At 51.3% G+C, this 12,384-nt stretch overlaps 1 long non-coding RNA gene across 1 annotated transcript; it reads left to right on the plus strand.

The window, feature by feature from the left end:
• The first annotated feature begins 4,734 nt into the window (after positions 1 to 4,734).
• Positions 4,735 to 12,361, plus strand: LOC121062587. The gene is made up of 3 exons (XR_005815630.1): positions 4,735 to 4,866; positions 11,275 to 11,456; positions 12,293 to 12,361. It is a non-coding gene; the product is annotated as an uncharacterized LOC121062587 (long non-coding RNA).
• The last annotated feature ends 23 nt before the right edge of the window (positions 12,362 to 12,384 follow it).

Below are 12,384 nucleotides of genomic sequence, written 5' to 3' on the forward strand. Positions count from 1 at the left end.
GTTAATAACTGCCCCCGCCCTCCCTGAAAACTTCAGTAGACCTCAAAGTGCACAAACTGAGCCTTAATGGGAAGGGAATAGGAAAAGAGAGTGGCAAAAGGCAGTGGTAGCACAGCATAAATGCGTACCGCTTTCTGCTGGTTCCTGCATCTGGAAGGCAAGAGAGCTCATCCTGATGGCCTCAGGTCATCTGGGCAAGGTGGATAAGGAAAGAAAGTCCTCCAAAGGTGGATAAGGAAAGGCTTTCTCAAAGCGCATGCATCTGAGTAGTGCAGCTGGTGCATACAGAGGAGGGGTCCAGCAGGAGCTGGAGGAACTTGCAGGAGAGAGCTCTGGCACCAGGCACTGAGCTTGCCCCCATTGTTTTCCCGACACCCAAGGCATTTTAAGGAGATCCCCAGGGGAGGCTGGCGGAAAGCAGCAGGGGAGCAGAGGATGCGCACCTGAAGTCCTCCAGCGTCACCTTTTTGGTGTTATTGATGATCTCCAAGCCCACACTGCGGCAGACTTCTACGTTTCCCATCAGGTTTTCCAGGTCGGTCTGCAAATTAGGACAGTTATCACGGGCCTTCTTCTGGGCTGCCATCTTCCCTATGATGATGCTGCAGGAGAGCTGCAGGGCTGTGGAGCAGCGGAGGCTCTGCACTAAGGTAAAAGTGAAACAAGAGGATGGGCAGGGCCACCTCCTCCTATGGGAGCAGAGAGCATAGCTCCTCCCCAGTGTCTGCAAGGCTTCTCAGGGCTGATAAAGGGCAGCTCCTGGGAAAGGGAATTGTGGGTGGTTCTGAGCAGAGGGCTGCGAATCTCCCGCTCCATCCACAGCCCTGGTTCTGGAAGCATCTAGCCCTAGAGACTTGCCAGGAATCCATGGCCAAAGTCCCTCGCCTTGGCCAGCCCTGCTGCTGATGCTCAGAAAACAACATGTGCACCCTCCCACATCCTGCCTGAGAGCAGCAGGAAGCTTGTGCGGGATGAAGTCCGATAGAGCTGCTAAAAACAAGGTCAGGAAATACCTGAGCTTGAAATGGCTGGAGGATGGGAAGCTGCTGGAGGATGGGAAGCTGCATGTGCAAACGCCACACACATCTGTCCTGGTTTTCCTGTTCTCTTCTCGGTGCTCAGAAGTATCCAGAGAGAGAGTTTCACATGTTAATGAGTGTGATTATGTGTGTATAAATAGCGGTGCTTCAAGTCAGAGGGGTGCTTGCTTTGAAAAAATCGCCAAGCACCTGATTCTGCAGAATTATATAATTAATTACTTAATGAAAAGACCTTCACGTGGATTCTGACTCTGTGTGCTTACTGGCCAGGCGCACTGGGCACAAACCTATGGATAACGCCTGCATGTCCAGCTATATGTCATGCACTTCATCTGTCCCTATTGTCTATCCCGATGTTGTTTGTCCTTGTTGTTGTTTGTCAGGCCACTGTCCTGACAAGCAGAAGGACAGCATCAACTAGCTGAACCCAGCTGCAGCAGGGAAATTGTGAACCACATTATTTACATATGCGGCAAAGTCAACTGCCACGTGATTTATTGCTAAGCAGCATGGTTTATTTGCAATGCAACGATTTATTTGCACTGTAATGCAACATGAAATGTATTCAGAGTAATACAATGCAATTTATGGCAGGTTAGCTGAGTGCTGCTGATCTCTCTTCGTGGGAACAAGGGCATTCTTCAGTGAGCAGACACATCCTGGACTTTTAATTCAAGATCCTTCCAAACACTGCCCTGCCTCTCACGCAAGCCCTTAGCTTTGACATCCCAACTGCATGAGTGCATGGCCTCTGCTAAGGCTTCCTCCTTCACTGGGAAATGCATCAAACAGTTGCAGAGGAGCTGCGTGCCACAACTGATGAGCAAACACTCACCACAGAGCACATCCCATGGCAGAGGGTGGTCACAGCAGGGCTGGAAATACTGGCCAGGGACCGCCTAGGGTGGCCATGCCACCCTAGAGCAATGCACAGGAACCTGAAGCAGAAGTTTCCTGATGAAACCCTCTCCCATCCTTCATACTGGACTCACGAAAGAGTCAGGCTTCTTCTGTCCTGGTGCCGTGGAGACAAGGTGTTGCTCCGTGTCATCACTTTGCTGATTCTTGTTTTTTTCACCAGGGCTTTCATGTTTGCTTTGGCAGTATTGGATGTGGTGGCAGTCACGTGGACTTTACCTGCGGTGACCTCCAGGTTCCCCTGGTGTTTGCTCAGGTTGGCTTTATGGAAAGATGCAGAGTTACGGGAGATGAAAGTGGGACTTGGCAAACAGGCAGATCCCCGTGGAGCCTGTGGGCATACTGGGGTGGGGGTGGAAGGACCCCCCCACCCTCCTCCCCCCACAGCAGGAACCCCTGTAGGAAGACAATGAGAGGGGATGGGGAGTTTGGTTAGAACAGCGGAGGGAATTGGCACGGCTGAGCACTGGGGGATAGTGGGGAACAAAAGTGAATGCCTTTAGGGTGATTTCTTCTATCAGATGATGGCTGGGCTGGAGGGGCAGAGCAATCATGGAGGGGGGAATGATGATGGATGAAGGATGAAGGATGACCCAGGGGGTGCTGGATCACATCTGTGGTGGTGTTGATTATCTTGATGCCTACACACCTCAAGACTTCCAGGGCTGTCACCAGGTGCTCGATGTTTTTCTCTGTGGGCAGAGGGTTGGTGTGGCAGTGGGATCGGGACCAGCCCGTGTGGGCTCACCTTCATTATGAGAACTGAAGGGAGGAGGAAGCACCCAAGGAAGAACAAAGGAACCCCCTCTGCACCATTCACAGCAGCTCAGGGCCACGCTCTTGGCTTTCTCTCCAGGTTGCCCCATATCCTGCATCCCTTGCTGCTGAGCCTGGGTCTGGGCATGTTCCGGGACTGGACACCTGCCAGGGTGTGACTGCAGGCAGCTCGTGGGTGTCCCTCAATAAGGTGTCAGAACATAACCATGAGCTCTCCCCTCAACAAGCTGGAGGCGGTGACTGACAGCTGCCAGTCATCCTCAGAGTGGATGCGAGTGTGGCCAGTATGAGAGGGAATGTGCAGCTCCCACATTTCTGTCAGCCAGGTCAGCTGGAGCCAGGCCAGAGCAAACAGCAGCCCTGTTATAGAAAGAGCTTCAGGCTCCGCTTTCTGGGCGCTGAGCCAAACATCGGAGAGCTTCTGAGGGTAGAAATTTTCTCAAGTGCCTTTGGTTTCCATTTGACTCAGGGGAAATGTAAAACAGCCCCGAGTCTGTGCTGTGACAGGAGATCAAACAGCAGTGGGGCCATTTCAAACACAAACAGCCTAGGGCTCATTGCAAGCCCCTCATGTCTTTTACCTGTTAGCTCACCCTGTGGCAGAGCTTTCCTTTCCTTACCCCTTGGTCCAGAAGGAAAGCAAGGGAGAAAGCAAGGGAGGGTGAAGAGAACCTTTGAGTGCCAATGCCGAATTTGCATAGAGCACAAACCAGACCAAATAACTGGATGCGGATGGGCAGAGGCCAATGGCATGAGGTTCAACATGGCTAAGTGGTGGGTCCTGCACTTTGGTCACAACAACCCCATGCAACACTACAGGTTTTGGGGCAGAATGGCTGGAAAGCTGTGCAGAGGAAAAGGATCTGGGGGTGCTGGTCGATGCTTTCCTGAAAATGAGCCGGCAGTGTGCCCAGGTGGCCAAGAAGGCCAACGGCATCCTGGCTTGCGTCAGCAATAGTGAAGGCAGCAAGACCAGGGAGGTGATGGTCCTCCTGTACTCAGCTCTGGTGAGGCTGCACCTCGAGTACTGTGTTCGGCTTTGGGCCCCTCACTACAAGAAGGACATCGAGGCCCTGAAACGTGTCCAGAGAAGGGCTGCGTAGCTGGTGAAGGGTCTGGAACACAAGTCTTCTGAGGAGTGGCTGAGGGAACTGGGGTTGTTTAATATGGAGAAGAGGAGGCTCAGGGGAGACCTTATGGCCCTCTACAACTACCTGAAAGGAAGTTGTGGGAGCTGGGGATCGGCCTCTTCTTGCAGATAACTAGCGATAGGACTAGAGGGAATGGCCTCAAGTTGCACCAGGGGAGGTTCAGGTTGGAAACCGGGAGACATTTCTTGTCAGCAAGAGCAGTCAGGCATTGGGACGGGTTGCCCAGGGAGGTGGTGGAGTCACCATCCCTGGGGAGGTGTTTAAGGAAAGGCTGGATGTGATACTCGGGGACATGGTTTAGTGGGTGATATTGGTGGTAGGGGGATGGTTGGCCCAGATGATCTTGGAGGTCTTTTCCAAGCCTAATGGTTCTATGATTCTGTGGTCACTGTCCCAAGCACGGCCACCAGATGTGGCTGGTGCTGGAGGCTGTGTCCTGGTCCTAAGAGGACCCCAAACAACCCCAGGCCCCTGGACACGCTGGGGGCACCCAGCTGGGTGCCAGCAGCTTGACTGAGACCCAGCTGGCCACACAGAAGTGTTGCAGAATCACAAAATATTTAACGTTGGGAGGTCTGGAGGACTTCCTCTGGAGATCATCTAGTCCATTCCTCCCCCTGCTCAAAGCAGTCAGCTGAAGCCTGGGGGCTTTTCCATTTCCATTTGAACATCTCTGTAGATAGAAACCCCACAACCTGCTCCAGCGCTTGACCACCCTCACCATAAATATTTGTTCTGATGTTTGAATGGATTTTCCTGTGTTTCACTTGGTGCCTTTTGCCTCTTACCTGTCTACCATATGGAGGTGGTTCCAGTCCTGGGGCCAAAATGCACCGTGGGGACCTGCTGTGCCTCTCTCCCTGAGTGTTTGCCATGACCAGTGCCTTTGCAGAGCCACCTGCACCTCCTGTGAACACCCAGCTCCAGGATGCATTTCTGGTTGAGGAGCGCCCGAGATCTTCAGGGCAGATCTTATCAATGTATGTAAGTACGGAGGAGCCACCTCCTGCTCTGCAAAGCTTCCCCTTCCGAAACTTTTTGCAGTATAGCCTCCCTGGCTCTCCTGCAGGAATTTTGCAGCTGAAAGCTCGTGGGTAGCAGAGGTGGGGATAGGAAACTGTTTTCCCAGGTAGCCTCTGCTGTGAGGCCAGGGGAAATGGGGTGATTGCCTCTTTCCGCATCATGTTATGGTTTAGCTCGTGTAATGACAGCCCACAAAAGGCCTGCACCTGCACTGCCCTGTAGCCGATGGAGACCCAAGCTGTGCCCTACAGCTCTATGTACAGCCGCCAGCACTGCCCTATAGTCCATTGTATGCGTATGTGTGCCCTATAGCCCTCCATACTGTCCCCCCAGCATTCCCTTATAGCTCTCCACATCCTCATCAACATCCTACACCTGCCCATGCCACCCAGCACTGCCCTATAGCTCTGGGAAATAGGGGTGACAGGTGAGGCAGGACACTCACAGCAAATCTCAATGAGCTTGTCCCACCACCTGTGGCCAAGACATCTAGGTAAATGGCATTACTGTGGATAAAAATTCATCTGCAGACAGGCCTGCTTTGGGTGAGAAACAGCCTAGATCAGTGCATTTGGGAGGCCTGCAAGCACTAAGGCCTGGGACTCTGGGGCATGACCCGGCTGGGGAAGAGCTGTGGAGAAGATCCAACTGCAGATATCTGCAATAAATCTAATTTCCTTGGAGGCTCCGGGACCTTCAGTGAAAGCAGAAGTGAAAAACACAGATCGACTGAAAGACGGCACCAGGTTCCAGGGCTCTGAAAGCCAGACAGATGGACAGAAAGGCTTGTTAGCCCTTCCCCTGGTGTTGTGCTCACCCTGCCACCGCTGCTCTTTACCTTTGGGTCTACGCAAATCTTCCATGTTGATGATGTTGATTGTTTCTTCCTTTTCCTCCTTCTTCTTCTACCCCTTCCTGTTTTAATTTTTCCCACTGTGCTTTCACACCTCCTTCTTCTTGCTCTGGTTGGTGATGGAGGAAAAGAGTGGCAATAAACACATCCTTACCCACTCGGTGGGAGCTGCAGATGCTTCTCTCTTCACCGCACCCACCCTGACCCTGCAGCGTCAGCGCTCAGGGACCCCTTCCCCGCTGCCCAGGACATCTCAGGAGCCCAACACCAGTCACTCTCAGCATGTACACATGGCTGCAGACTGCGCTCATGGGATGCCCTGGAAGTTTGGGAGCAGGACAATAGGTTGTGGCTCGAGGTCAGGATCTGCACCTTTTCTGGGAGGAGGCTGATTTCGTTTTCCATCTGATTGTGAAAGCAACCAGAGCAGTGAAGCTGCCCCTCTCCTGGCTTCTTGGGGAAGTGAAGAAAAGGACAACATCTGAGACCTATAGTTGTGCTCTTGCATGATACGGTGTTATTCCAACCCAGAAATGAGTGTCTGCAGGAGATGGAGATCAGGAGTGGGGCAAGATTTGGTCCCTTTTGTGGTTTATATAACTATAGGGTATGCAGGTCACCTCAAAGTTGGGTGGTCACAACCTATCTGTCCCCATGTGAGCTCCCACAACAGTCAAGGAAAGGGTTCCGTAGCTTAAGCATGGGCATTTGATCACGATTTGGGGCCATCTTGGGGTGTTTTCACTGCCTACACTGAGAACTGCAGGGCAAGGCCTTGTCTGAGGGATGAGCCAGCGTGGAGGAGAAAGGTTTGGGTGGATAAAAGGAGCTAACGCGAGACCTTGGAGGTGAAAGTAGGGTGCAGAAAGCTGAGGCTCTGCAGAAGGGGAAAGGGTGGATGTCTCTGGAAGTGCACATCCAGCTCTGCTCCCTCTCCAAGGACAACTCAAACAAATGTGGAGAACCATTGAGAAATAGAGAAAACCCTCACTCCTTCATCTCACCTAGAAGAGGGGAACAGGGAATGTTTCTTGGTGCTTTCTTTGTCTCCAGTGTGTTAAAGAAGTGTAAAACACAGACTGTCCCCTCTACCAAGGCTGTATACAACACCAGAGGAAGGGTACTCGTCCTGTGAATCTCCAAACCTGGATGTCATCCTGATCTTCTCAGCAGCTCCTGAGGAGGAACACAGAGGAGGAACACATCCCTGTCCTTCAAGCTTCACCTGCTGCCTTTGAGACATTGTGTGGATGCAAAACACCTACCCTGCAGGTGATGCTGGTGTGTCTCAGATGCTTGGAGACCTCCTTGCTGAGGTTCACTGTGTTACACACGGTGTTGGCTTCACCGTCTGATTCACGTGGCTAGATGAGGGGCTCTTCCCCTTCTACATTTTCTTTTGTTGCCTCCTGAGAAGGTGGTTCCCCAGCTGATCTTGCTGCTAGCGGTGACACTCTAGGCTCTTGCTGTGTCCTCCCCGTGCAAGCCAGTCTGAAGACGGGTGGGCGAGAAGCTACTGGAGAAAGGGAAGAGTAGGTTTCCGTGATGTCCGTGGCCTCTTTCTTCTGTCAAGATCATCAGGGGAAGTGTTTAATGAAATCATTGTCCACTAAGACCCTGGGGCAACCCAGTACCTCTCCCTTTCCCTTCAGCCCATCCTCTCCCTTTGCCATCATCTCGCATGCTTGCCTGATGCTCTCTCCCCTTCCTCTCTCCATCACCTACACAGCTATTGACCAAATGCCATGCTATTACTGTGCTGGAGAGCTGACAGGTGAAAGACACTGCTGCAGGGAACCAGTTTTTGTGCTGAGACCTGCATCCCATTATGCAGCATCTCACCCCCCCTTAAATTATTCTTGGATCCTTCATGACTCCCAGTGCAGTTTCCCCTGGAGCAGGAGATTTCTCTGTGCATCAGACAAACCCATTTCTTTTCCCTCAGGACATTCTCTGCCTCTGGTGGTGGCTGCTGCTCTTCACCTTCAGGGCAGTATCTGCGATGCTGTATGGATTATCTGCATGAAAAAAGTGAGAGGAGCTACAAGACCACAGCTGGTCTCCAGATAAAGGGCTGGAACCTGGAGAGTTAACAAAACTAGCAGATGAAGCCAAAACACTTTGGAGGACTGGCTTCCCTGACAAAGAGAGGCAAACTGACCTCTCTTATCATCAGGCAATCAGGCGCTCAGACAGGACTGATGCTGGAGAGCATAGGGGAGCTGCTTATATATCTCCTTCTGCAAGGAGAGAATGAACAACCCCTGCCTGTCCCATCTCACCAGGAGGGCAGTCTCATAAGGTCCTCCCCTGAAATACGGAGCACCTTTTCCTTCCCTGCACAGTGAGTGCCCTCTTCAGGAGTGACACCGCGTGGTATTTGCATGCATGGAGCGACACAAGAGCACAGTGAACAGAGGCAGCAGTTTGCACAGCAGGGCACAGGATTTTCCCGTGTTTCCAATCCTAGCAGTGTACACTTCCTCAGGTATGGCCATTAAGTTGCAGGGTGTATTCCCAGCAGCTGCTGGAGTTAACGCATTAGCTGCCAGAGGTCTCAACCCAGACAGACCCTCTGATAGCAGATGGGGCCCGGCAGGTCTCAGGCCGCAAGGAGTGCACGGGCCTGCTCCGGGAGGCCTGGGCCTAGAGTCAGCTCTCCCGCAGGAGCTGTGGTGGTGTTGATGAGTTGTGTCACCAGGTCAGGGACGAAGCCAGAAGGTTGTGAAGCATCCAGGAGGATGAACAAGAGAGAGACAGGGTGTTCATGGAGACTGTACATATGCAGGAGTCCCAACCCCGTGTAGTAGGGGAGTTGTCAGAGGGCCACATGAAGTGATCCATCAGAACACTGTGGAAGAGGGCTGGAAGCTGGTCACTTCTCGTCCAAGGAGAAAGGCTCTTCCTTCTCCTGAAGACCTGGCACTGAGTGCCCTCCAGGCTGAGGAAGAGCTGGGCAAGACTTTAGGCGAGGCAGCCAGGCCGACAGGCCCTGCGCCTTGTGGGAACGCCCAGAGGAAGCGGTGGGTGATCGTTGTGGGGGACTCCATGCTTCAGGCTGTGGATATAAGGATATATATGGATATATGGGTATATCATATATGGATATATGATATATCCATGTTTGGATACGAGGTGTTTTGGAAAGACTGAGAAAGGTTGTCCACGAGTCAGACTATTACCCTCTGTTGCTGGAGTGCAGCTCTGCAGAGAGGGACCTGGGAGTCCTGATGGACAGAAGGCTGACCATGAATGTTCCCTTGTGGCCAAGAAGGCCGAGGGGATGCTGGGCTGCATTCAGAAGAGTGTTGCTAGCAGCTCAAGGGAGGTGATCCTGCCCCTCTGCTTGGCCCTGGTGAGGCCTCACCTGGAGTATTGTGCCCAGTTCTGGGCACCCCGGTACCAGAGGGACATAGAACTACCGGAGCGAGTCCAGAAGAGGGCTACAAGATGATCAGAGGACTGGAGCACCTGTCGTACGAGGACAGGCTGAGAGAACTGGGCCTGTTTAGCCTGGAAAAGAGGAGACCTAGGGGAGGCCTCATTAATGTATATAAATATCTGAGGGGAGGTTATGAAGAGGATGGAGTCAGTCCCTTTTGGTTGTGCCCAGCGACAGGATGAGAGGCAATGGGAACAAACTGAAGCACAGGAGGTTCTGGCTCAATATGAGGGGGCGCTTCTTTATTGGGAGGGTGACAGAGCACTGGGACAGGTTGCCCAGAGAGGATGTGCAGTCTCCTCCTCTGGACATACTGAAAACCCGCCTGGATGCCATCCTGTGCAATGTGCTCTAGGTGATCCTGCTCTGGGAGGGTTGGACTAGATGACCTTCAGAGGTCCCTTCCAACCTCAGCCATTCTGTGATTCTGTGATTCTGTGGCAAGTCCACCATGGTCATCATGTTCTCCAACCCTTTCAACTACCTCATATCCCACACTGAGTTTTGCCATTCTGTGATTCTGTGAACACACAAGCTCCAGACGCTGCAGGAAGCTGCATCCAAAAATATGCAGATGCACAATTCTGGGAAATTCTGTGTGAGCTCCAGAGGCTGGCTGTTTTGGTATCATGATAGCAAGAAGCCACTGGGGAGGTGCTCACACTGCTTAGGACACCAAGGAAGGAGTGGGAATGCAAGAGGATGCTGAGCAGATACCAGCTTGAAACCCAAGCAAAGTGGGCACAGCAAGTTATGGCTTAATTTCTCCATATTTTTCAGGTATGAAGAAATAATACTTAGTAACATTTTTTTTTTTTTAACAGCTAGGAAACAAATATTTGGCATAAGGAACTTGTTTTGCCTTCCATCCTCCATATGAAGATATTCTCAGCCATTTGCATTCATAGAATCCTAGAATCATGATACAGCTTCTGCTTTGGCACCTGGAGCCCCTCCTGCCCTCCTTCTTCACTGCCCTTGGTGCCTGCAGGGTTCTTTCTCTCTCACTTTATCACTTTATCTCATAGCTGCTGCTGCCCCTTTTCAACCTGTCTGGAACTGGCTTGCCCCTAACATGGGGCAGCTCCTGGTTTCTTCTCACAGAAGCCACCCCTGCAGCTCCCCTGTGCTACCAAACCCCTGATGTGGAAGCCCAATACAAGGGTTTTTATATATTTATTCATTTGTTTGTTTATTTTGTCGAAGTTTTTTTTTTTTTGTTTTTTTTTTTTTTTTTTTAAATGTCATGGTCAGTGAGCATATGAGATTTAAAGAGGGGAGGGAGAGGAAGCTGAAATCTCCCCTTTGGCTCAGTAGTTGCTGCATTGAGGAGGGACAGGACGGCAGGGTACTGGGAAAGCAGAGGGGAGGAGGAGGTCAGCTGAAGCATGGGAATGATGGCAGGACCACAGGAGGGTGGTGGCTGCAGGTCCAGGGCATGGACATGGGTACGTCTGCAGGCCAGGAGGAGCCTCACAACCCACATTTAGAATCATATAAGCATTTAGTTTGGAAAAAAAACTCTAAGTCCAACCGTTAGCCTAGCACTGCCAAGTCTACCACCAAACCAGGTCCGCAGGCACCACCTCTACACGTCTTTTGAATACCTCCAGGGATAGTGACTCAACCACTTCCCTGGGCAGCCAGTTCCAAAGGTCTATAACCCTTTAAGTGAAGAAAGGTCTCCCACTGTCCAACCTAAACATCCCCTTGTGCAACATCATATGTTACAGAGGGGGTAGGTTGTTATGATGGACCTCAGCTAAGACTGTAACCAAGCGCTGCAACTCTGCCAGTCCTTCCTATCCCCTCTCTATTGTCCTCTTGTGAAATGTACCCGTAGGACATCTTCGAAGTGCCCACAGTGTCTGCTCCCAGAGCAAGTTTGCTCATCACCAAGGGTCAAGCTGAAAGCAGAAGATTCAGTTCCCCCTCAGAAACTTGGCTCCATGTCCTGCAAGTGCAAGCAAGGATGGGAGGAACAAGCACTGGGGAGGAGCCGTGTGGGAAGCATCCTCCTGTAGGAGGAAGCATCCTCCTCTATCGATCTTTGCTATATTTCCTCCCCAGCTGGTAATGGTGGACCTGAGCTCAGCCTCTGCCGAGCCACCTCCTTCTGCATTCCTGCTGGACTGGGAACAACTTCTCCAAAAGTTTTCTGATGCTGGCTGAAGCACCCATGGGTGAGGGGCTGTCTGCTCGTGCTGGGCTTGGGACTGCAGAGGTCCTCCTCATCCTAGCAGGGCTGTGTGGTGAGTGCCTTGCATAGTCTCCTCCCTGTGCTGGCTGCATTCTGTGTTTTCAGAAACACCATGTTGGGTTGCTGATTCTCTTCATTTCTGTGCAGCTTAATTATCGTTATAAGGTACATGTCTAGAGCAACCTGCATGGGCTTCATGGACACTGCTGGAAGTGGCATAGATGCAGAACTACCAAGGCCACCTGCAAAGGGCAGTTCTCTTCCAGCTGGTTGCTGCAGAAGGCTTGAGTCTCCCTCAGAAGTGCTAATACCTTCTAGAAGGTGGATGCCACAAAGTGGGAGAAATTTTTATAGTGGTAGAGTCACGTGGCAAATTAGGAATGAGAAAACAACCTACAGGAAATGGAGAGGATTGCTGCCCAGCTGTCCAAATCATACATTGATGATCAGAAGAAAACAGAGTGAATTGCAAAGGGAAGACAGAGGCAGCCAAGTAAAAATTGGGAAAGGTGTAGAAATCAAGTGTGCTGAGTGAATGTGGTGCTGCCTTCTCAGTAGTGTCAACTATGTGTTGCAGAGCTTGAATGGCTGAAAAAAGAGGGGGAATTGGAAATGCCAGCCCTCTGATGGGGTAGTAAATGCTGTGGGGTTGATATGCTTGGGCCAGACTGATCTGAGGAAGCAGGATAGAATTTTGCAGAAATAAAGGAAAATAAAGGAACTCATGTTCCTTATGCTGTGGTAAGGCTATTAATTCAATAAAGCCAACCGAGATTTGTGAGTGCAACATTTCTGGCACATGGTGCTCTGAGTGTACAGCCTTGCTCAAAATTGCTCCAACAAAGAGCCTGCAATTCAAATATTCATTGCTTTTTTTTTTTTTTTCAGTCATGTAAGTTCATCCTGAAGCCTGTTCACTTGAAAAACAGTTGGTCTTAATGTATTTTGGTTTTCCTTGTTTTGAGAGACCGTATTCTCAT

The sequence above is a fragment of the Cygnus olor genome, chromosome 32, assembly GCF_009769625.2.
Source record: "Cygnus olor isolate bCygOlo1 chromosome 32, bCygOlo1.pri.v2, whole genome shotgun sequence".
Lineage (NCBI taxonomy): Eukaryota > Metazoa > Chordata > Aves > Anseriformes > Anatidae > Cygnus > Cygnus olor.